The sequence below is a fragment of the Delphinapterus leucas genome, chromosome 7 (assembly GCF_059928025.1).
Source record: "Delphinapterus leucas isolate spDelLeu-1000000601 "Yukka" chromosome 7, BTC_Dleu_Yukka2, whole genome shotgun sequence".
NCBI classification, from domain to species: Eukaryota; Metazoa; Chordata; class Mammalia; order Artiodactyla; family Monodontidae; genus Delphinapterus; species Delphinapterus leucas.
In genome coordinates this window covers 8,411,256-8,433,756 of record NC_143135.1, presented here as the reverse complement: position 1 = coordinate 8,433,756, position 22,501 = coordinate 8,411,256, and the positions used below count along the sequence as shown (strand labels likewise).

General features: G+C 44.0%; 1 pseudogene; it reads left to right on the top strand.

The window, feature by feature from the left end:
• Positions 1–12,930: 12,930 nt before the first annotated feature.
• LOC111184106 (large ribosomal subunit protein mL40 pseudogene) lies at positions 12,931–21,877 on the top strand (annotated as a pseudogene).
• Positions 21,878–22,501: the final 624 nt, after the last annotated feature.

Here is a 22,501-nt window from a genome sequence, read left to right as displayed (position 1 = left end):
ATAAATAAATATTTGCTTTATAAAAAAGAAACAACATCAGACATGGGATTTCTTTGTCCGTTTTCTATAACCTGTCATCCAACACAGAACATTCCGGTGGTTACTTAATGTTTCATTAATCCTGTCTCAGTATGAGTCAGCACACTTTTATTGGTAAATGTTGGAAAACACAACTTAAATTGGTTCAGTATTTTTTTTAAGGCGGGGAGAGGGCGTATTTGTTCATGGGACTGAAAACTACAGAAGAGCTGTCTTCAGACATGACTTGATCCAAGGCTCAGTAGTGTCACCATGATCTTAGTGTCTCTCTGTCTCTCCCTCTCTTTGTTTTTATTTTTTTATTTTTTTAAAAACATTTATTTGGCTGCACCGGGTCTTAGTTGCGGCATGCGGGATCTTTAGTTGCAGCATGGAGGATCTTCGTTGCGGCATGTGGGTTCTTAGTTGCGGCACGTGGGATCTAGTTCCCTGACCAGGGATTGAACCCGGGTCCCCTGCATTGGGAGCACAGAGTCTTAACCACTGCACCACCAGGGAAGTCCCTCTCTCTTTGTTTTTACCCTGCTTCCCTGGTTCCCTTTCGGACAGGTCTTTCAAATGATGGCACCTAGCAGTTCCAGACCTGCTACTTCGCCACTTCAAGGCCCTCAGAAAAGAAAGATCTTCCTTTCTCCAGCAATGTGAACAAAATCCCAGGTCTAACTCTCATTGGCCTGAATTGGATCACATGTTTATCCCTCAACCCATCACTGTGGCCAAACACATGGGATGTGCCTCCTCCCTGTACCTGGGGTCAGATGCCCTTTCTGGGAGGAGTCAGCATGTGGACTGAGAAGGGTGGATGCTATAAGGAAAAACCATATGAAGTTAACAAAAGAAGGGATGCTGAATGGCAGAAACAAGATGCCTAGTCACTCATGTTGAGAATATATTGTCATTCCAGCTACTAACAAGACACTAGTAATACAGGGGCAAGGCACATTTGGGGGGCCATCTCTCCTATTCTATCCATCACAGTCCTGCAGGAGCTGGCTGTCCTCTGGCTCTCTGCCCAGCTCACCCCTCCCCACCCAGAGTGGGAGCCCCCAGCAGCCATCTTTCCTCCATACATTCCAACTTAAGGGCCTAGAGGTGACTGTCCAGTGGAAGTGTCACCCTGACCCATGCAAAGCCAACCAGATCCTCTCTCCTGACACTTTTCGGGATTTCATGGACAGCTAGGTGGTGTCTGAGGGTGGGCGGCTGAAGCTGCATCTATCCTCTCCCACCATGCAGAGCAGAGTGAGGAGACCCAGACTGTGGAAAGGGGAAAAGATGCTGCCTGCCCTTCCTGCTTCCAGACCCTGAAGAGGCCTCATTACACGCATACTTGGGTCCCCTGGGATACATCCCCTTTTTCATTTCCTTAAATTAATCTCTGATTCTTGCAACAAAAAGCACCTACTATGTGCCAGCAGTGACTATAAGACATAGCCCTTCCCCTCACAAAGTTACAGGGTTTTATAATTCAATAAGAAAAACTCATCATACACTTAAAAAAAAAAAAAAAAAAAGGTCAAAGGCTAAAAATAGGCAGTTCACAGTCCAGGAACGACAGGTGGCCAGCACAGTGTAGCTCAACTTTACTTGTATTCAGGAAACTGCTAATTAAACAGCAAGATATTGTTAGTCACCCAATTGATTGGCAAAGATTTTAAAGTTTGATACTATCAGGAGTGGGGAGGGTATGAGGAAAGGGGGACACACAGCTGGGAATGTGTCAACTACTAGGGCCAAATTGTTTTTGGTTTTTTAATTTATTTATTTATTTTTGGCTGCACTGGGTCTTCGCTGCTGCGCGTGGGCGCGGGATTTCTCTAGTTGTGGCAAGCGGGGGCTACTCTGTTGCAGAGCATAGGCGTGCAGGCTTCAGTTGTGGCACGCAGGCTCAATAGTTGTGGCTCGCAGGCTCTAGAGGGCAGGCTCAGTAGCTGTGGCACACGGGCTTAGTTGCTCTGCAGCATGTGGGATCTTCCCAGACCAGGGCTCAGAACCCGCGTCACCTGCATTGGCAGGTGGATTCTTAACCACTGCGCCACCAAGGAAGCCCCACTAGGGCCACTTCGGAAAGCAATTTAACCAAATCTGTTGAAATCTAAAAATGCACATACTCCTGAAGGCAATGTGGTATCCTGGATTGGATCCTGAAACAGATAAAGGACATTAGTGGAAAAGCTAGTGTTATGGACTGAATTGTGTCCCCTCCTAAATTCATATGTTGAAGACTTAACCCCCAATGTGACTATATTTGGAGACGGCCTTTAGAGTGGTAATTAAGTTTAAATGAGGTCATAAGGATGGGGTCCTAATTCCATAACACTGGTGTCCTTCTAAGAGGAAGAGATACCAAAGAGCTCTCTCTCTCTCCCCTTGCAGGTATACACAGAAGAAAAGCCATGTGAGGACACAGGGAGAAGGTGACCATCTGCAAGCCAAAGAGAGAGGCCTCATAAGACAACCCTGTTGCCACCTTGATCTTGAACTTCCAGCCTTCAGAACTGTAAGAAAATAAATTTATGTTGTTTAAGTCACCCAGTCTGTGATATTCTATTATAGCAGCCTGAGAAGACTAATACAACTAATGAAATCCAAGTAAAGTCTAGAGTTTAGTTCACAGTAATATGCAAAAGTTGGTTTCTTAGTCTTGACAAATGTACCGTGATAATGCAAGATGATAACAGTAGAGGAAACTGGGTGAGGGATATATGGGAACTCTCAGTACCCTTTGCAACTTTTCTATAAATCTAAATTTATTCCAAAATTTTAAAAAGTTTATGTGCAAAGTGCACATACCCTCTGATCCAGCGATTCTACACTGGAGAAACGTACATGTACAAGAAGATATGGATAAAGGGTGTTCCTTGCATGTCAGGTAATGACAACCCAGGAATTACCTAACTGTCCTTCAGTAGGGAAAGAGCTGAATAAGCCAGAGAATGTTCATGCTATAAATACTATATGGCAGTAAAAAAGAATGAGGTAGAGCTATGTGTATTAAAGTGATAAAAGTAAGATGCAGAAGGATTTAAGTTAGTCAATAAAATACTATCATGAGAAAAAGAGGAAGAGTTGCGGGGAGATGGAGCAGCTTGGAGGCTGCTGGGGCTTTCAGGTGGGTGGGCACCTCTGCCCCCTTGGCCACTCGGTGCCCACTGCCCCTTGGGCGTGTCTCCTCCTTCCTGTTTCTCTGTCTTCTTTCTTCCCCTTAACTGTTCACTAAAAATAGTCATTGTATTTCATTAGGTTATATTTGCCCAATTCTTAGGGAAAGACAAGCACTTATTCTGATTATCTCCCCACTTATTCATGCAATATATACACAGTTACTATTTCTTGTATGTGGCCTTCAGGAAGTTCTATGAAACAGCAGCCCCGAAATGTCATGTTCTCTATAATCAAGGACTTGCCCAGTGTGCAAAGCTGGCAGCAGTGCAGGGATAATAGAAGCTGCCGCCTGAACTATTGGGACATTTACATCCTTTAGGGGGTCTTATCGGTTTTATAATGTTGGGGAATGTGAATGGTCCCCAACATTCCATGTCCAATCACACAAATGCCATTAGATTCTAACTCCTAAGTGTCTCTCCCCTGCTGACCGAACTTTCAGAGCCTGTTGTTAAAAGGTATTGAGGCGGACTTCCCTCGTGGCACAGCGGTTAAGAATCTGCCTGCCAATGCAGGGGACACGGGTTCGAGCCCTGGTCCGGGAAGAACCCACATGCTGCGGAGCAACTAAGCCCGTGTGCCACAACTACTGAGCCTGCACTCTAGAGCCCACGACTCACAGCTACTGAGCCCGCGTGCCACAACTACTGAAGCCACACACCTGGAGCCAGTGCTCCGCAACAAGAGAAGCCACCGCAATGAGAAGCTCACGCACCGCAATGAAGAGTAGCCCCCGTTCGCCGCAACTAGAGAAAGCCCACGCGCCGCAACGAAGACCCAATGCAGCCAAAAATAAATAAATGAATAAAAATTTTTAAAAAAAGATATTGAGGCACATTAAAATTTTAGGAATTTATTTGAGAAAGAATCCATCCAAATTGGTCATCATCAAATGGGAAGTGGTTAGAAGCACTCCACAGATGGGAGCTGAGGAAAGACTTTTATAGAGAAAAGGTGGAAGCAAAGTAAGGAAATTACTGATTGACTATAGCTTCAATGCTACTTGGCTGTTAATGATTGGTTGTCAGGTTTTGCTTTCATAACCTCGAGGTATTTACAGGTTAACATTTTGGTTTGCTTACGTAGGTGCGGAGGCACTAGAGCCACCTCAGTCTAATGGTCTCTTTGTTTAATTTAACAATTCTCCCTTTTGATCATCTGGAGGATGAACAGAAGTTTAGTATTAGCCCCATTCTCAGTCACTGTGAGAGTTAAATTGCTCTTATCAGGTTATGATGTCAGATCCATAGAAGAATTGCTTTTGCTGTTTATCCCATTGTACATCTTGTTTCTGTTTCTCCAAGCACAGTGAGACCATCTGATTTGCTGCTGATGGCTGCAAACATGCATTTGAGATCTTTGAGGCAACACAGCCCACCAGGGCGACTGCGATGATGACTCCTGGGGGATAATACCAAAAGACTGAAGTACACTTCTTAGCCAGGGTCCCCATAAACCAAACCAGTTGGTATCAAGTAAATCAAAGAATGTACCTGATGTGGTACCAATCTGTTTTAGCCAAGTAGCTTGTTTGTTAATTTCTTGTATTTGAGTTTTTACAACACCAGAGGTGTTAATTCAGGTACAGCAGGAGGTGTTAGCTATGGCACAGACCCCTCGTTCAGCCAACAAATAATCTAAAGCAATTTTACTATCTAAAACCACCTTAGCTAGAGAGCCTAGGTACTTTTGTTGTGCAGTCAAGGCCTTAGCAGTAGACTCAGCTATGGTTGCCAGCGTTAAGAATAAGTTTCTAAGCATATGTTTGTTTGTACTAACTCCAAGCCAAGGAAGAAGGGACCACCCAAATGATGCCCATCCAGGGGTGTTAACATCTCCTGACAAACTTCTTTTTGCTCCATAGTGTAAATTCAAGGCAGTGGCCAACGTTGAGTTTCTGAGGTATTATGAAGGGACAATGGAACACTAAATGCAGCAAGAGCACAGTGCCCTGGGACTTCCCTGATGGTCCAGTGGTAAAGAATCCGCCTTCTAATGCAGGGGACACGGGTTTGATCCCTGGTCAGGGAACTAAGATCCCACGTGCCGCGGGGCAACTAAGCCCGCGCGCCACAACTAGAAAACCCACGTGCCACAACTAGAGAGAAGCCCGCGCACCACAGCTAGAGAGAAGCCCGTGCGCCCCAACGAAAGATCCCGCATGCCGCAACGAAGATCCCACATGCTGCAACTAAGACCTGACGTAGCCAAAAATAAAAATAAATAAAATATTTTCTAAATAAAAGAGCACCGTGCCCTTTCATCCGCCAGCTGTCAAGACAATGAGTTGCTCAAGCATAGAGGCCAATACCAAAGCGTCCACATATAAAGCCACAGCCAGGAAGGGTACATAGGGCTCCCTCGTAAGTATTGGCATCTGTGGGCTCATTGGTTGGTACAGAGGTGTTAGCATCATCCCACCGAGACCACCTAAATACATGGGCCCGTCAGCTAAGCCTGTAAATGGTCTGACTTACATTGGCTGCTCTGCAGTGTTCTTTTTTTTTTTTTTGGCGGTACGCGGGCCTCTCACCGTTGTGGCCCCTCCCGTTGCGGAGCACAGGCTCCGGACGCGCAGGCTCAGCGGCCACGGCTCACGGGCCCAGCCGCTCCGTGGCATGTGGGATCTTCCCGGACCGGGGCACGAACCCGTGTCCCCTGCATCGGCAGGCGGACTCTCAACCACTGCGCCACCGGGGAAGCCCTGCAGTGTTTTATATATATAGAGAGAGAGTGAATCTCATTTTCCCATCCCAGGGTTGGATTAAATTGAAGCAAGGAATGGGGATATGTAGATTTAGTATTTTTACCTTTATAAAAGGGAGCTGCCGAACAATTTAGGCACACAGTGGCATTTGGGATTTCAGTGAAATTACTTATAGGGTAAACAAAAGGGTCTCTCCCTTCATGTACTGATTTTGGTTTAGCATGACAAATCCAGCAGTTAGTTAAATTTCCCGCAGTAGCTATTGTTTGTGAAATCCTAATTATAGTGTTATCTTTCCATGCATTAATGAAGAGAAAAAGCAGATAGCAAGGAGGTGAAAGGGATAAAGATTTCATATTGGAGATAAAGACCTTGATCTGTGACCTTGAGAGAGCTGTCCACCTCAAGATGTCATTTGTTTCTGGGGAGGAATCTTCCAATTTTAACTTTAGATTTCCGGCTAGTATGCAGTTCCAAGAGTTTGGAGGAGCCTTTTACAACTGGGAGATGTGGACCCAAGTTTTAATCTCTGAAGTTTGGCTACTATCTGGGTAGTCAGGAGAACCTGAATGGTCCCTTCTAACGAGGTTCAAGGGCAGTCATTCTCAGGTGTCGTTTCCTGAGAAGAAGACCCACTGTCCAGGTTCTAAGTTGTAGAAGGCTCGACAATCTGTAGGAGGGTCATGAAAAGCTTCTTTTACCTGGTGGAAATATACTTTAGCATAATACGTTAAAGCTTTATAATATTGAATCATATCAGAATTTGAGTACAGGAGACAGATGTGGTTCTATCACCAAGGGCACAGGTTTTCCTGTCACTATTTCATAAGGTATTACTTTATCCTTTCCCATAGGTGTTGATCTAATCACCATTAAAACGAATAGTAGAACTTCAGGCCAGGGCAGTCCAGTTGATTCTGTTAATTTAGCTAGCTTCAGTTTTAAGTTACCATTTGTCTGTTCAACTTTACCAGCTGACTAAGGACAACGATAACGCCATTGAGTCAGCAGTGCTTTATTTGTTTAATTTTTTGTCTGGTGAAATGAGTTCCCCTATCATTGAAGAGTTCTCTGGGGAAGCGCCATGAAGGAAATATATTTTCTAAAAGTTTCTCAGCCACAGTTGCGGCATCAGCCTTTCTGCATAGGAAGGCTTCAGTCAATCCTGAGAACATACAAGCAATTACAAGAACATATCAGTAACCCATTGAGGGAGGCAAGTGAATGAAATCCATCTGTAAGTGTCCAAATGGCCTGCCCAGTAGGCGGTGAGAATGCTCCATCTAATACCTTAATAGTCTTTCCAGGGTTATGGGTTTGACAAATCAGGTATCAGTGGTAAACCAAATTTGTGACCTTGGAGTAGTCATTCCACCAATACTTCTTCATAATTTGGATCATTTTATCTGTGCCACGATGAGTTGCAGAATGTAGAGCTTTTAGTAATGGCATTTTCAAGGATTCAGGAAGAACCAGGCGACTGTCCTGGCCCTCAGTGAATTGTTTAATATGAAATTTGCACCCTTGTTGGTCCCAACATTGTTGCTCCAGCTCAGATGCCTGATTTTGTCTTTTATATAAATTATCATAAATAATTTGGTTAGAATCAATCTTACGGAGTTCATTCAAGTTGCGTATTTGTACAACTTTAGTGCTGGCTGACTTAGCATGGAAGTCTGCTAGAGCATTTCCCTGATACTCACGTTCTGTCTTTCTAGTATGAGCTTCAGTTTTAATAACTGCAATTCAGTTAGACAATAGAATGACAGAGAGCTGTTCATTTACTTGGGGCCGTGGTTTGTTTTTTTCTTTTTTTTTTTGCCCACCCTGAGCAGCATGTGGAAATTCCCCAACCAGGGATAGAACCTGCACCCCCTGCAGTGGAAGCACAAAGCCCTAACTACTGGACCACTGCGGGAGTGCTACTTGGGGCCCATTTTTTTTTTTAAGATTTTTATTTTATTTATTTATTTTTGGCTGCGTTGGGTCTTTGTTGCTGCGCGCAGGCTTTCTCTAGTTGCCGCGAGCGGGGGCTACTATTCGTTGCAGTGCATGGGCTTCTTACTGCTGTGGCTTCTCTTGTTGCGGAGCACGGGCTCTAGGCGTGCAGGCTTCAGTAGTTGTGGCACACAGGCTCAGTAGTTGTGGCTTACGGGCTCTAGAGCGCAGGCTCAGTAGTTGTGGCACACGGGCTTAGTTGCTCCGTGGCATGTGGGATCTTCCCGGACCAGGGCTCAAACCTGTGTCCCCTGAATTGGCAGGTGGATTCTTAACCACTGCACCACCAGCAAAGCCCTGGGGCCCATTTTTGATCAGCCTTCCACCAGCAGTGAGGAACGTCTCTGTTTCCATAATATACCAAAGTCATGGACCACCCCAAAGGCATATTTACTATCTGTATAAAGGTTTACTGATTTTCCTTTGAATAGCTGACAACTCCGAGTGAGAGCATATTGTTCTGCTGGTTGAGCAAAGTTAAACTGGGGAAGGCTTCACCTTTCCAATAATTCCTATTGAGCTGTCATAACATATCCTGATTGATTTTTCCCTTCCGCATTCTTAGCATAGGACCCAGCGACAAAGAGTATCAAATCTTGGTTTTCTAACGATGTGTCCTGTAAGTCAATGCAAGGGGTCAATAACCATGACACCACGTCTACACAGTTACAGTGATCTGTACCACTGTCTGCAAGGGCAGCAGTGTTGAGAAAGTTGCAGCACTCAAGAAGCTTTGATGTATAGCACAGGGAGAACAGCTCGATGCTATGTGACGATATAGAGGGGTGGGATAGGGAGGGTGGGAGGGAGGTTCAAGAGGGAGGGGATATGGGGATATATGTATACACAGAGCTGATTCACTTTGTTGTACAGTGGAAACTAACACAACATTGTAAAGCAATTATACTCCAATAAAGATGTAAAAAAATATGTATATATATACACACGCATATATGGGAATGAAATAAAACTATAAAATGAAAAAAAACAAAACGATGGAGCTTAGAAAGTGAAAGCAGGGACTTCCCTGGTGATCCAGTGCTTAAGACTCTGCGCTTCCACTTCAGGGGGGATGGGTTTGATCCCTGGTCAGGGAACTATAAAATCCCACAAAAAAAAAAAAGTGAAAGGAGAAGGATCTCAGTTAGTCGGCTTGCTGAAAAATGGTGAGTCTGTTGGGAGTTTAATAGACTCTCAACAGCATGAGGTATAAGTATAAGTCATATCCTAATATGAAATGGACAAATTCTTAGAAAAGTACAACCTTCCAAGACCGAACCAGGAAGAAATAGAAAATATGAACAGACCAATCACAAGTAATGCAATTGAAACTGTGATTTAAAATCTTCCAACAGGGACTTCCCTGGTGGCACAGCAGTTAGGAATGCACCTGCCAATGCAGGGAACAGGGGTTCGAACCCTAGTCCAGGAAGATCCCACATGCCACGGAGCAACTAAGCCCATGCACCACAGCTACTGAGCCCGCATGCTGCAACTACTGAAGCCCATGCGCCTAGAGCCTGTGCTTTGCAACAAGAGAAGCCACCACAACGAGAAGCCCATGAACCACAAAGAAGAGTAGCTCCCACTCGCCGCAACTAGAGAAAGCCCTTGCGCAGCAGTGAAGACCCAATGCAGCCAAAAAAAAAAAAAACCTTCCAACAAACAAAAGTTCAGAACCAGATGGCTTCACAGGCAAATTCTAGCAAACATTTAGACAAGAGCTAACACCCATCCTTCTCAAACTGTTCCAAAAAATTACAAAGGGAGGAACACTCCCAAGCTCAGTCTATGAGGCCACCATCACCCTGATACCAAAACTAGACAACGATATCACAAAAAAAGAAAATTACAGACCAATATCACTGATGAACATAGAAGCAAAAATCCTCAACAAAATACTAGCAAACAATCCAACAACACATTAAAAGGGTCATACATCATGATCAAGTGGGATTTATCCCAGGGACACAAGGATTCTTCAGTATATGCAAATCAATCCATGTGATACACCATATTAACAAATTGAAGAATAAAAACCATACGATCATCTCAATAGATGCAGAAAAAGGTTTTGACAAAATTCAACACCCATATATGATTTTTTAAAAAACTCTGCAGAAAGTGGGCATAGAGAGAACCTACCTCAACATAATAAAGGCAATATACAAGAAACTCACAGCAAACATCATTCTCAATGGTGAAAAACTGAGAGCATTTCCTCTAAGATCGGAACAAGACAAGGATGTCCGCTCTTGCCACTATTATTCAGCATAGTTTTGGAAGTCCTAGCCCTGGCAATCAGAGAAGAAAAAGAAATAGAAGGAATCCAAATTGGAAAAGAAGAAGTAAAGCTGTCACTGCTTGCAGATGACATGATACTATACATAGAAAATCCTAAAGATGCCACCAGAAAACTACTAGAGCTAATCAATGAATTTGGTAAAGTTGGAGGATGTAAGATTAATACACAGAAATCTCTTGCATTCCTATACACTAACAATGAAAAATCAGAAAGAGAAATTAAGGAAACAGTCCCATTTACCATTGCAACAGAAAGAATAAAATACCTAGGAATAAACCTACCTAAAGAGGAAAAAGACCTGTACTCAGAAAACTATAAGATACTGATGAAAGAAATCAAAGATGACACAAACAGATGGAGAGATATACCATGTTCTTGGATTGGAAGAATCAATATTGTGTGGGACTTCCCAGGTGGTCCAGCGGATAAGACTCCACGCTCCCAATGCAGGGGGGCCAGGTTCGATCCCTGGTGAGGGAACTAGATCCCACATGCATGCTGCAACTAAGAGTTTGCATGCCACAACTATGGAGCCCTCCTGCCGCAACTAAGGAGCCCACCTGCCACAACTAAAGAGCCCACATGCTGCAACTAAGGAGCCAATGAGCTGCAACTAAGGATCCCTGGAGCCACAACTAAGGAGCCCACCTACTGCAACTAAGACCCGGTGCAACCAAATAAATAAATAAATAAATATTAAAAAAAAAAAAAGTATTGTGAAAATGACAATCTACAGATTCAATGCAATCCCTAGCATATTACCAATGGCATTTTTCACAGAATTAGAACAAAAAATTTTACGATTTGCATGGAAACACAAAAGACCCCAAGTGGTCAAAGCAATTTCTTTCTTTTTTTTTTTTGGCTGCGTTAGGTCTTTGTTGCTGTGCGTGGGCTTTCTCTAGTTGCAGCGAGTTGGGGCCTATTCTTCGTTGCAGTGCACAGGCTTCTCATTGCGGTGGCTTCTCTTGTGTGGAGCACAGGCTCTAGGCACGGGGGCTTCAGTAGTTGTGGCTCGCGGGCTCTAGAGTGCAGGTTCAGTAGTTGTGGCACATGGGCTTAGATGCTCTGCGGCATGTGGGATCTTCCTGGACCAGCGCTTGAACCCGTGTCCCTTGCACTGGCAGGTGAATTCTCATCCACTGCGCCACCAGGGAAGTCCGGCATTCACGCACTTCTGAGAGTTAAGAGCTTTCATACTTTAGAGTCTCAATTTCATCAATTCCTGCTTGCAGAGAGCAGAACACCTCAGGTTCAGGAGGGTCAGGAAATTCCTTCTGAGTTAAATTTTATGTAACTCTTTATTTTAGAATGCAAATCTCATCCTAACAGGCTTACTGGGGCCACATCACACAGAAGGAAAGTATGGTTTCCCAAAAATGGCCCTAGTGTCATCTGGGCTAGTTTAGTTTAGACACAAATACCCTTTGCCTTTGGCTAGAAACCCTCAGTATGGGAATACTTTACTCCAAGGGCTTTGCTGTTTTGTGAAAGTGGGTTTTAATATAGATAAAGTGACAATGGTAAACCCCGATACTGTGCCACATTCTGCATTGTTTATCTTAGTTTCCCTTTTCTCATTTAGAGGAATCCTGGGGAGCAACTTACCAAAGGATCCCTCAGAACCCCATCGATGCTTATTATTTCAGTAATCAAATTTTTTGACTTCCCCCAATGGAAAGGCAGTCTGGACTAAGAGGTGGAGGTCTCTTAAACGATGGGTTCAGCAGGGGGCATTGCTTTTTTCAGTGCCCCACTTGTTTACAGCAAAGGCAGACACTTCAGGGCACAGCATTCCTGAGTGAAGAATCTCTAGGTTCTAGCTTGAAATGTGTTCGTGGAGGTCCCCTTGGCCCTTGGAACTATTGTAACTTCAGGGCCATAAATTGGTTGGCTTTTTGGATTTCAGCTTGCTCCAAGGTTTTTTCAAAATGCTTAGCTAGGGCTATTAATCCAGCAAGAAAGAGGCTTCCCAGCACAGCTTGTGTCTCTTTATTAGGCTACTTAGTTCAGCCAGAGCTTGCTAATGAATAAGGAAGTGAAGGTGTTTTCTGAGCCTTCGTTTAATAAAGAAAGCCCGGAATTTCACAAACAGGGTTTCCAATTTTGTCTTATGATCTGAGACTGCTTTATGCTTTTTGTGTTGTTTGCAAGATTGACTGATAGACCAGTCAGTCTTTTGAGGAAATACCTTATCAATACTTTCAAATAGGCACTTCCCTGGTGGCTCAGTGGTTAAGAATCCGCCTGCCAATGCAGTGGACACAGGTTCGAGCCCTGGTCCGGAAAGGTCCCACATGCCGTGGAGCAACTAAGCCTGTGTGCCACAACTACTGAGCCTGCGCTCTAGATCCCGCGAGCCACAACTACTGAGCCTGCACGCCTAGAGCCCATGCTCTGCAATGTGAGACGCCACCGCAATGAGAAGCCTGCACACCTCAACAAAGAGTAGCCCCTGCTGTCGCCACAACTAGAGAAAGCCTGCGCACAGCAGCAAAGAGCCAACGCAGCCATAAATAAATTAATTAAAAAAAATTTTTTCATGTAGGTCTTGGGCTATTTTTCTAGAGCCTTTTGGGCCATCCCTGGCAGAGCAGTTTGCATGTGGGTCTTTGATATCACTCTTGGGGTCTTCCCACTGGGCTTCAGTCATTTATTTTGGGGCATTGCTAGGTCCTAATGTCATATGAATAAACTGGCAGCGATCTGGGAGCCCATGTCGTAGGCTGCAATTAGAATTCTAAATTCCTCATAAAAATTTTGAGGATTCTCTTGAGGATTTGGAGAACCTTTTATGATGGCCCTAATTCAGCCTTTGACCATGAGAAAAGATGGTTACATTTAGTATTCAAGGCTCAGCAGAGGGCCTCACTTTAAAAGGCAATTGAGTGGGACTTCCCTGGTAGAGCAGCTGTGAAGACTCCACACTCCCAAGGCAGGGGGCCTGGGTTTGATCCCTGGTCAGGGAACTAGATCCCATATGCATGCCACAACTAAGAGTTCACATGCCTCAACTAAGGAGCCCATGAGCCACAACTAAGGAGCCCATGAGTCGCAACTAAGGAGCCCACCTGCTGCAACTAAGTAGCCCGCCCGCCTCAACAAAGACCCAGCACAACGAATAAATAAATAAATTTTTAAAATAAAATAAAAGGTGTAAAGGGATTGGTAGGTTCAGAAAATTTAGGGAGGGGAGGTTCAAGGGAAGGAGCAGTTGGAGTCAAGTTAGTCAGTGTGCACTTCTTAGATTTTTTTAGATTCACTGTCAATTTGTTGCTTAAACTTTTCATTTGTTTTTGTAAAGAATCTTTTAAAGAAGCAATTTTCGATTCATTGAGTTTCTAAGATGCTTCAGCATACCAGTAAAAAAAAATGCACCCCATTGTTTTGGGGAGATTTGGGACCCTTTTTTTCTCTAGAGCACCTTGTAAAGATATGCTTGTCTAGGTTAAAAGTTCCCTACTGTGACCACTGCAATTTAAGGTTATCTTTGGTAAGTTTAACCCACTGGTTCAGAAAAACACAGATTCTGGGCCCATAATTTTATACATATAGTTAGCCAGGGTCCCAGACAGAGGAGTCCCAGATTTTTTGGACTCAGGGAACCAATTTTTCTCTTTTTTTCCCCCTTATTACCTAAGGCCTCACACTGGACCTGTTGCAGGAAGGGAGACCCCTTCCAGGGCCCGAGAGTGGGCTCTTGTCTAACACTTGGAAATGAATTGTCCAAGGAGACACACGTGCTGACAAAGCAGGAGACTTTATTGGGAAGGGGTACCCGGGTGGAGAGCAGGAGGGTTAGGGAATCCAGGAGGACTGCCTTGCCACATGGCTTGCAGTCTTGGGTTTTATGGGAATGGGGTTAGTTTCCGGGTTGTCTCTGGCCAATCATTCTGACTCAGGGTCCTTCCTGGTGGTACGTGCATCACTCAGCCAAGATGGATTCCAGTGAGAAGGATTCTGGGAGGTTGGAAGGAGAAATGGACTGGCATCTCCTCTCTCATTTTGACCTTTCCTGAATTCTTCCAGTTGGTGGTAGCTTGTTAGTTCTGTGTTCCTTACCAGGACCTCCTGTTTAAAATAACTCATGCAAGTGGTTACTATGTTGCCTGGTCAGGGCGGGCAGTTTCAGTCAGTATTTCCCCTAACAGACCCAGTCCAGCTTAAGTCAGACCTAATCTGACCCTGGACCCAGTCCAGTTTCTTTTCTTTTTTTTTTTTAACATCTTTATTGGGGTATAATTGCTTTACAATGGTATGTTAGTTTCTGCCTTATAACAAAGTGAATCAGTTATACATATACATATGTCCCCATCCCAGTCCAGTTTCTTTTAAGTCAGCTGGCCCCCAGACCCAGTCCAGAGAAAGAAATACTTGAATAAATTCAGGGAGCTCTTTCAAACACAAAACCTGCAAACCTCAGACATGAAAGGAACTTACCCATCTTTCAGATGTAGCAAGAAAGCAGTGAGCTCAATGGGCGCAGCAGGTACCTCTGCCTGGTTGCTTGTTGCTTCTGAGGGCCGTTTGGCATCTCCTTTGGATCCCACTTCTGACACCAGACCAGTTAAAAGATAAACTGAGGCATACTAAATTTTTAGGGAATTTATTTGAGCAAAAATCAATTCAAATAAAGCAGTGCCAAACTGGGTGTGGTTAGAAGTGCTCTGTTGATGGGAGCTGAAGAAAACTTTTATATGGAAAAACTGGAAGCAAAGTAAGGAAAGTATTGATTGGTATAGCTTAAATCCTAGTTGGCTCTTTGTGGTTGTTTGTCTTTAGGTTTTGCTTTCATAACCTTGCGATATTCGCAGGCTTAGATTTTGGTTTGCTTCCATAGGTGATGTAGCATTAGAGCCCCCTCAGGCTAATGGCCTCCTTGCTTAATTAATTTCACACCATCATCTCTCCTGCACCACTGCATCAGCCTCCTCCTCTATCTCCCTGCCCCAGTCTTGTCCCCTGCAATCCATTCTACACACAGCACTATAATGATCTTTCTAAAGCAAATCTGGTGCAGTACCTCCCTTGCTTAAAGCCCTCTGGCTTCTCATTGCCCTCAGAATCAGAATCCATTCCTTCACAGCCCAGCTTACCCCTTATCCTCATCTCTAACTACTAGCACTCCAGGACGTCTCAAGGAGGAGGCTGTACACATACAGCACCTGGAATGCATTTCTCCCTCTGCTCCTGGTTCAATTGTCCTCATACTTTAGGTTTCCTGTAGGCATTTCAAGGACCTATGGTGGTCTGCTGCAAAACCCAGTCAGGAAAACACAAGAATGTAATTACCTTCTTATTTGTATGTCAGAATAACGTACTGAAATGTTAATTTGTCTTCTGTTCTCACTGCAGTGGAAGAATTAGCAGGTCATTGATTTGAAAGCCTGGGTTCACAGAAGCAAAGCAGCTGGATTGTTCCAGAGGGGAAGGATATCAGCAATTGAAGGTAATCCTGGCAGGATTCCAGGGGAGGCAGGGAAGAGATACCTGTGGACATCTCCTAGGTCTTGAGAGCAATGGAGAGGGTCTCTGTGGACAGGAAAAGGCTCACCTGAGAAAGCCAGGGTAAAGGAAAGATCTGAAGGCAGAGCAGGAGTGCGTCAGGGGAGTGGAGGTGGGGAAGATCATTCTAGGTATTCCAGCATGTGCAAAGGTCCTGTGGTGGAAGGAAACAGACTCATATAAAGAGGAAAGTGGCATGGATGAGATATGGCTTGAGGCAGGGCCAAGCATGAAGGGTTTTAAAGGCTTTGTTAAGGATTTTGGTCTTTTTTCTAAGAGTAAGAGGAGGTAACCGAAGGGTGTTTAAACATTGTGGGGGATGTTGACATTATCAGATTTATATTTTGAAAAGATAACTGTGGAAAGATATTGCAGGGGAACAAAGAGTAGAGGCTTTGTTGGAGATGGATAGAAAGCCTTTGAAGTGGACCAGGAGAGAAAAGAGGAGCTGCTAGGAATACGACAGTGGACGTGGAAATGTAGAATGCAGGCAGATTCCAGAGTCACTGAGGAAGTTCAACAGAAATGGGGGAGGGACAGTGGGAGGAGAGGGAGGCTCCAGTGATGACGGTGAAGTTTTGATTTGCATGAAAGGAAAGGTGATGGTGTTAATTATTAAGCTGTGGGACGTTGGGAGAAAAGCAGGCTGAGGGGAGGGAGCAGATGAGCTGGGGAGCATGTGGCTGCAAGTACCAGAAGGCATAGGCTAAACTATAAGAGGCTGTTTATTGTTTACAGATGAAGCCCGGAGGTTGGAGTTTCCAGAGTTTTCTCAGACTCTTTCCACTCTTCAGCCCCGTCATTTTTTGCATGCTGGCTTTTTACTCCTGTGTTTGTTGTCTCATGACAGACATAGCTCCATATACCATGTGCTCACACCAGCATTCCAAATAAAAAGTAGGGTGCAGGGGCACAAGGTTCTTCCCTTCAGGGGCTCTGTCTTTTTATCTGGGAAGCAAAATCCTCTCCAGAAACTCCCCAGCAAATTTCCCCTTGCCTCTCATGGGCCAGGACTGGCTGCATGACCATACCTGGACACAGAGGAAGCTCAGAAGATTTGTATCAGTGACAAAGATTCTTCCTTGACAAACTCCAGTCAGGCTACTTTGAACTCTATTCTCATCTATGCCCTGACTTTTGGGCTTCTATATTCATCTCTGCATCATTCAGTTTTAGCAAGACTCTGTTAGGTCGGTTTAGCCACAATCCCACCCTCACCCCTGAGGTTTCCATTTAGTAAATTTCCATCCACTGACCCCCACCCTGCTCCTTGGCTATAAATCCCCACTTTTCCTTATTGTGGTCGAAGTTGATCCAGATCTCCCTCCCCGAATACAAACCCTCATTGTAGTAGCCCCTTGAATAAAATCTACCTGATCATCGTCAACAATTGTCATGAATAATTTTCTCTTTAACACCAGTCATTTGGCAAAAAAGAAAAGGATTATCATTGGTAGTTTAGAGTAATCATAATGTATCCCCCGGGGCTGAGGGCAGAGCCTATATTCCTAAAATCAAGGGAGTGCTATCTACTTTCCTGTACCAAATGGGGATCTCTCAGCAGGGATAAAGGAGATGGGGAAGGGCTAATGGGTTGCAATGAACTGGGTGTGCACAGAGAGTATCAAGGTCAACTGTCATTTGTGCAGTCCACATCCGTGCTTCTTTCTGGAAACAGCACCTCCATTTTTCCTTTTGGAATTGTGCTTCTCACACTTAAACCAAGTGGTTTGGGTGTGGCTGATCTCATCCCCCACATTGTGGGACTGGCGTATGACCCAGCTAACGTTGCCAGATAAAGTACAGGATGCCTACTTGGGACATATGGATCTTCACATTTTATTCATTATTTATCTGAAATTCAAATGTAACTGAATGTCTCATGTTTTTATTCATTAAATCTGGCAACTCCAGATCCAGGCCTACCAATAGGACACAGACATTGGTTTGGAAAAGGCCATGAGTCCTAAGCCAGGCAGATGAGAACCCCCTTCAAACATTTGATGGAGCGCTCAGGAAAGAGGCTTTCTTATTTCACTGGGTTGCAAATCTAGCAGAACATAACTTCAGCTGCAGGAGTCAGCCTAAGACCTAGACCTGGCTCATCCAAAGATTCCTTCTCCAAATTACAATGATTGGTTCACAGCAAGGCACAAAACGCAAGCAAAGTCAGCAAGACTCAAGCCTGGAGCTGATGATGGAATTGTTGGTAAAACAGAATCTCTGTCTGTCTGCTGGAGTCACTGAGCTGGAAGCATGTAAGTCTGTTGGTGCTGGTGACCATCTCACCCTAATGTGAGGAGGGTAAGCCTAGAAGTTAAGTCAGCAGAGGGAATTCCCTGCCAGTCCCGTGGTTAGGACTCCACGCTTTCACTGCCGAGGGCCTGGGTTTAATCCCTGGTGGGGGAACCAAGATCCCACAAAGTAAGTCGGCAGAGAAAAAAGCAGAAGCAAGAGATGGAAAAATGGATACTGTGTCTTGTCAATATCATTGAGCCTCTAATATCAATCAGCCAGGCCTGAAGTCATCCTACCCCTGGACTTTTCAGTTAACTAAACCAATAATTTTGCTTTACGGCTTGAACCAGTTTGACTTGGAGTTCTGCCACTTGCCACCAAGGGAATACTGATTAGGGGAAGATCCCTGGTTCGGTTTTGGACATGTTGAGTTTGAGATGCCTCTGATGTCAAGTAGGCCGTTGCATGTGTGAATCTGAGCTAGAGGTTTAAATTATTAAGCCTCCTTTGTATAGTTGGTGATTGAATTTCCCACGCCTAGAACCCAGCCTGGCATAAGGTAGGCATTCAGTGAATATTTGATGAATACGTGAATGAATGAATATAACAGTCTGATAAATCCTTAGTAGCCCTTCAGAACCAGAAGTGCTGATCAGTCCAGGTAGATGGGATAAATAAAATGAATACAGCTGAAGAAAATATTAGTGAACTGGAAGACCAAATTGAATAACTCTCCCTGAAGGAAGATTCAAAAAAAATTAGAAAATATAAAAGAAATAATACGAGTTACAGAGTATTAAAGCAGAAGTAAAAATATCCAGATGATAAGACTTCAGAAAGAGAAACAAAGTTGGAGAGGAGAAAATATTTGAAGAAATAATGAAAGTAAATTATACAGAATTTAAGAAAAGATCAAAAGACTTCTGTTTCCAACCAGGATATAGAGGTTTTCAGCAGACCAATTCTCCCACTGCAGAAGTTAGAAGAAAAACAAAAAAATTGCAAGAATCGTCTTTTTAACGTCAGCAGAGAGCTCTGACTGAATGAGATGAACTAAAATTCCAAAGAGAGAAGAGCCTTCATTCCTGAATAAGCTGAGGATCACTGGTCAAATATTTTTCTCTGGAGGCATTTGCCAATTCTGGACACAAAGGCTTAGCTCAGGCAAAGGAACATTACTGGGAGAAAGAGAAACCAGCAAAGATTTTGGTGGTCCTGAGGAGCTGGAGGCTCCTGGAAGCCCCTAAAAGCTGGAGGGAGCAAAATCTTCTGCAGTCGCGTGGTGTTTAGGAGCCAAAGTCTAATTACAGAAAGAGGGCCTGCCTGAAACAAAGGGGCCAGATTTTGAAGATATGTGGGGCGGGAGGTGGGAGAGTTAAACTCAAAACCTCCAAAAGACAGAATAAAACCTCCCACAGCCCACAGGCTGAGACAGAGAATGTCTAGGCTCTCATTCAAAAGCCCAGAAGGCTCATGCCTGAGAAATGAGGATGAAACAAAGGTAGATAGAGTATTCATAAAACTGGAACTTATCTCCAATCCAGCTCAATCCCTAACTTGACGTGATCAGTTTCTCAGCACAGGAGCCCAAAGAGTAAATGTAGAACATCCTCTGGTGAAAGATTAAAGTCATCTGGATAAAAGATAATGGTCCTTTGGGTGCAGCACCTAAGAAGCTTGCAAGTTGCTAGTCTGTCCTAACAGCAAATAAAAAGGTGAACAGGGCTTCCCTGGTGGCGCAGTGGTTGAGAGTCCGCCTGCCGATGCAGGGGACGCGGATTCGTGCCCCGGTCCGGGAAGATCCCACATGCCACGGAGCGGCTGGGCCCGTGAGCCATGGCCGCTGAGCCTGCGCGTCCGGAGCCTGTGCTCCGCAACGGGAGAGGCCGCAACAGTGAGAGGCCCGCGTACCGCAAAAAAAAAAAAAAAAGTAAGCGGATTGAGAAAGATATTCCATGTTAACACTAATTAAAAGAAAGTAGTAGTAGCTATATTAATTTTAGACAAAGCAGGGATAAAAGAGGGGCATTACATAATGATAACATAATATTGTACATTAACAACATTTCAATTTTTAAAAATTAACACAAAACGAATCAAAGACAAGTGTAAGACCTAAAACTATAAAACTCTTAGAGGAAAATATAGGGCAAAGTTTTCATGACATGGCATTTGGCAGTGATTTCTTGGATATATCCAAAGTCACAGGCAACAAAAGAAAAAAAAGACAAATTGGACTTTACAAAAATTAAACATTTTGTGCACCAAAAGCCAATATCAACAGAGTAAAAAGGCAACCCACAGAATGGGAGAAAACATTTGCACATCATATATCTGATAAGGGATTAATATTCAGACTATATAGAGAACTCCTAAATCTCAACAACAACAAAAACTAAACAACCCAATTCAAAAATGGGCAAAGGACTTGAATAGACATTTCTCCAAAAAAGATATACAAATGGCCAAAAAACACATGAAAAAAATGTTCATTGTCATTGGTAAGTAGGTAAATGCAAATCAAAACCACAATAAGATACCACTTCACATCCACTAGAATGACTATAATCATAAATACAGAAAACAGCCAAGTGTTGGCTGGGATGCAAAGAAATTAAAACCGTTCTGCATTGCTGGTGGGGATATAAAATGGTGCAGCCACTGTGGAAAACACTTTGGCAATTCCTCAGTAAGTTAAACACAGAAGTACCATATTGTTCCACTCCTAGGCATATACTCAAAAGTGAAAACAGGTGTTCAAATGAAAACTCGTACATGAATGTTCATAGCAGTATTATCCACAATAGCCAAAAGGTGGAAACAACCCCAATGTCCATCACTGATGAATGGGTAAATAAAATGTGGTATATCCATACAGTGGAATATTATTCAGCCTCAAAAAGAAATGAAGTACTGATACAAGTTGCAACATAGATGAACCTTGAAAACATTATGCTAAGAAGCCAGATACGAAAGGCCACATACTGTCTAATGATTCTATTTATTTGAAATATTCAGAATAGGCAAATGCAGAAAATACAGCAGGGATGGCCAGAGGCTGGGGCAAGGAGAATTGGGATTTCCTTTTGGAGTGATGAAAATATTCTGCAACTAGATAGTGGTAATGGTTTCATACATGGTGAACATACCAAATACCACTGAGTTATACACTTTAAAGTGGTTAGAAGGTCCCTGCTGGAGTGCCCCTGTGCCCCTGAACCGGCTTCTGGGAGCTTGGCAGACAGAGATGAGAGACATGAGAGCTTCATGGTTGTGCTTCTGGGGGCTTGTTCCCAAGAGAGCAGAGCCCCTGAGGAAGAGGAGGAGAAGCAGGAGAAAGAGGAAGAGGAGGAAGGAGGAGGAGGAGCAAAAGAAGGAGAAGAAAAATCCAAACAAAAGGCCAAGCTGCCAAGGACCGCTTGAAGAAAAGGATGCCATGACAGCCACGAGCTAATTCCCCTTAAGGATTTTATCACACCTGTGAAGTTCCCAGGGAAAGTGAGACACCGGCCTGCGGTGCAGCTCCCCTTGGAGGAGAGCGAGCAGAGAGCTCTGCTTCTGAAGAAGTGGTCGCTCTACAACATGGAGTTGGAGAAGGACGCCGTCAGGTCCATGCTTGAGGCCCGGCAGGGAATCTGCAGGAGCTGCAGCTCACACCCCCGGAACGCCACAAGGCAGCCACCGAGCGGGACCGCAGTCTACTCCCCTTTGAGAGACAGGGGCTAGAGTACACGCCGCCGATCTCCAACTACCAGCCCCCGGAAGGCAGGTACCACGACATCACCAAGGTGTACACACAGGTGGAGTTCAAGAGTTAGAGCTGTAGGCAGCTGTCCACAGAACACACTGGCCCTGAGAGCCGGAATGACCAGGGCTCAATGCTTGACTTGGGCCATTTGGACATCTCAGAACATATTGATCTATTATAGAGGGAGTCATTCTGATTGCACAGGAGGAGCAAGAAATGTCTAGTACACTGGAAGCGTGGTAAGATGCATGCAGTTTTTGTTGTTTTTTTAATGGAGGTGTAGTTGATGTACCATATTGCGTGGGTTGCAGGTGTACAGTATGGTGATTCACAATTTTTAGAGGTTGTGCACCATTTATAGTTATTGTAGAATATTGGCCGTGTTCCCTGTCTTGTACGGTATATCCTGTGGCTTTCTTTTTCTCTTTTTTCTTCTTTTGGCCGCACCACGTGAGTTGTTGGGTCTTAGGTCCCCGTCCAGGAATTGAACCCGAGCCCTCGGTAGTGAAAGAGCTACATCCTAACTACTGGACTGCCAGGGAATTCCCTTTATCTATTTTTTTAAATTGAAGTATAGTTGATTTACAATGTTGTCTTAGTTTCTGGTGTACAGCAAAGTGATTCAGCTATATACGTATATTATATACATACACACACACACACATATATACATATTCTTTTTCAGATTCTTTTCCATTATAGTTTATTACAAGATATTGAATATAGTTCCCTGTGCTATACAGTGGAACCTTGTTTTCTAATCTATTTTATATATAGTAGTGTGTATCTGCTAATC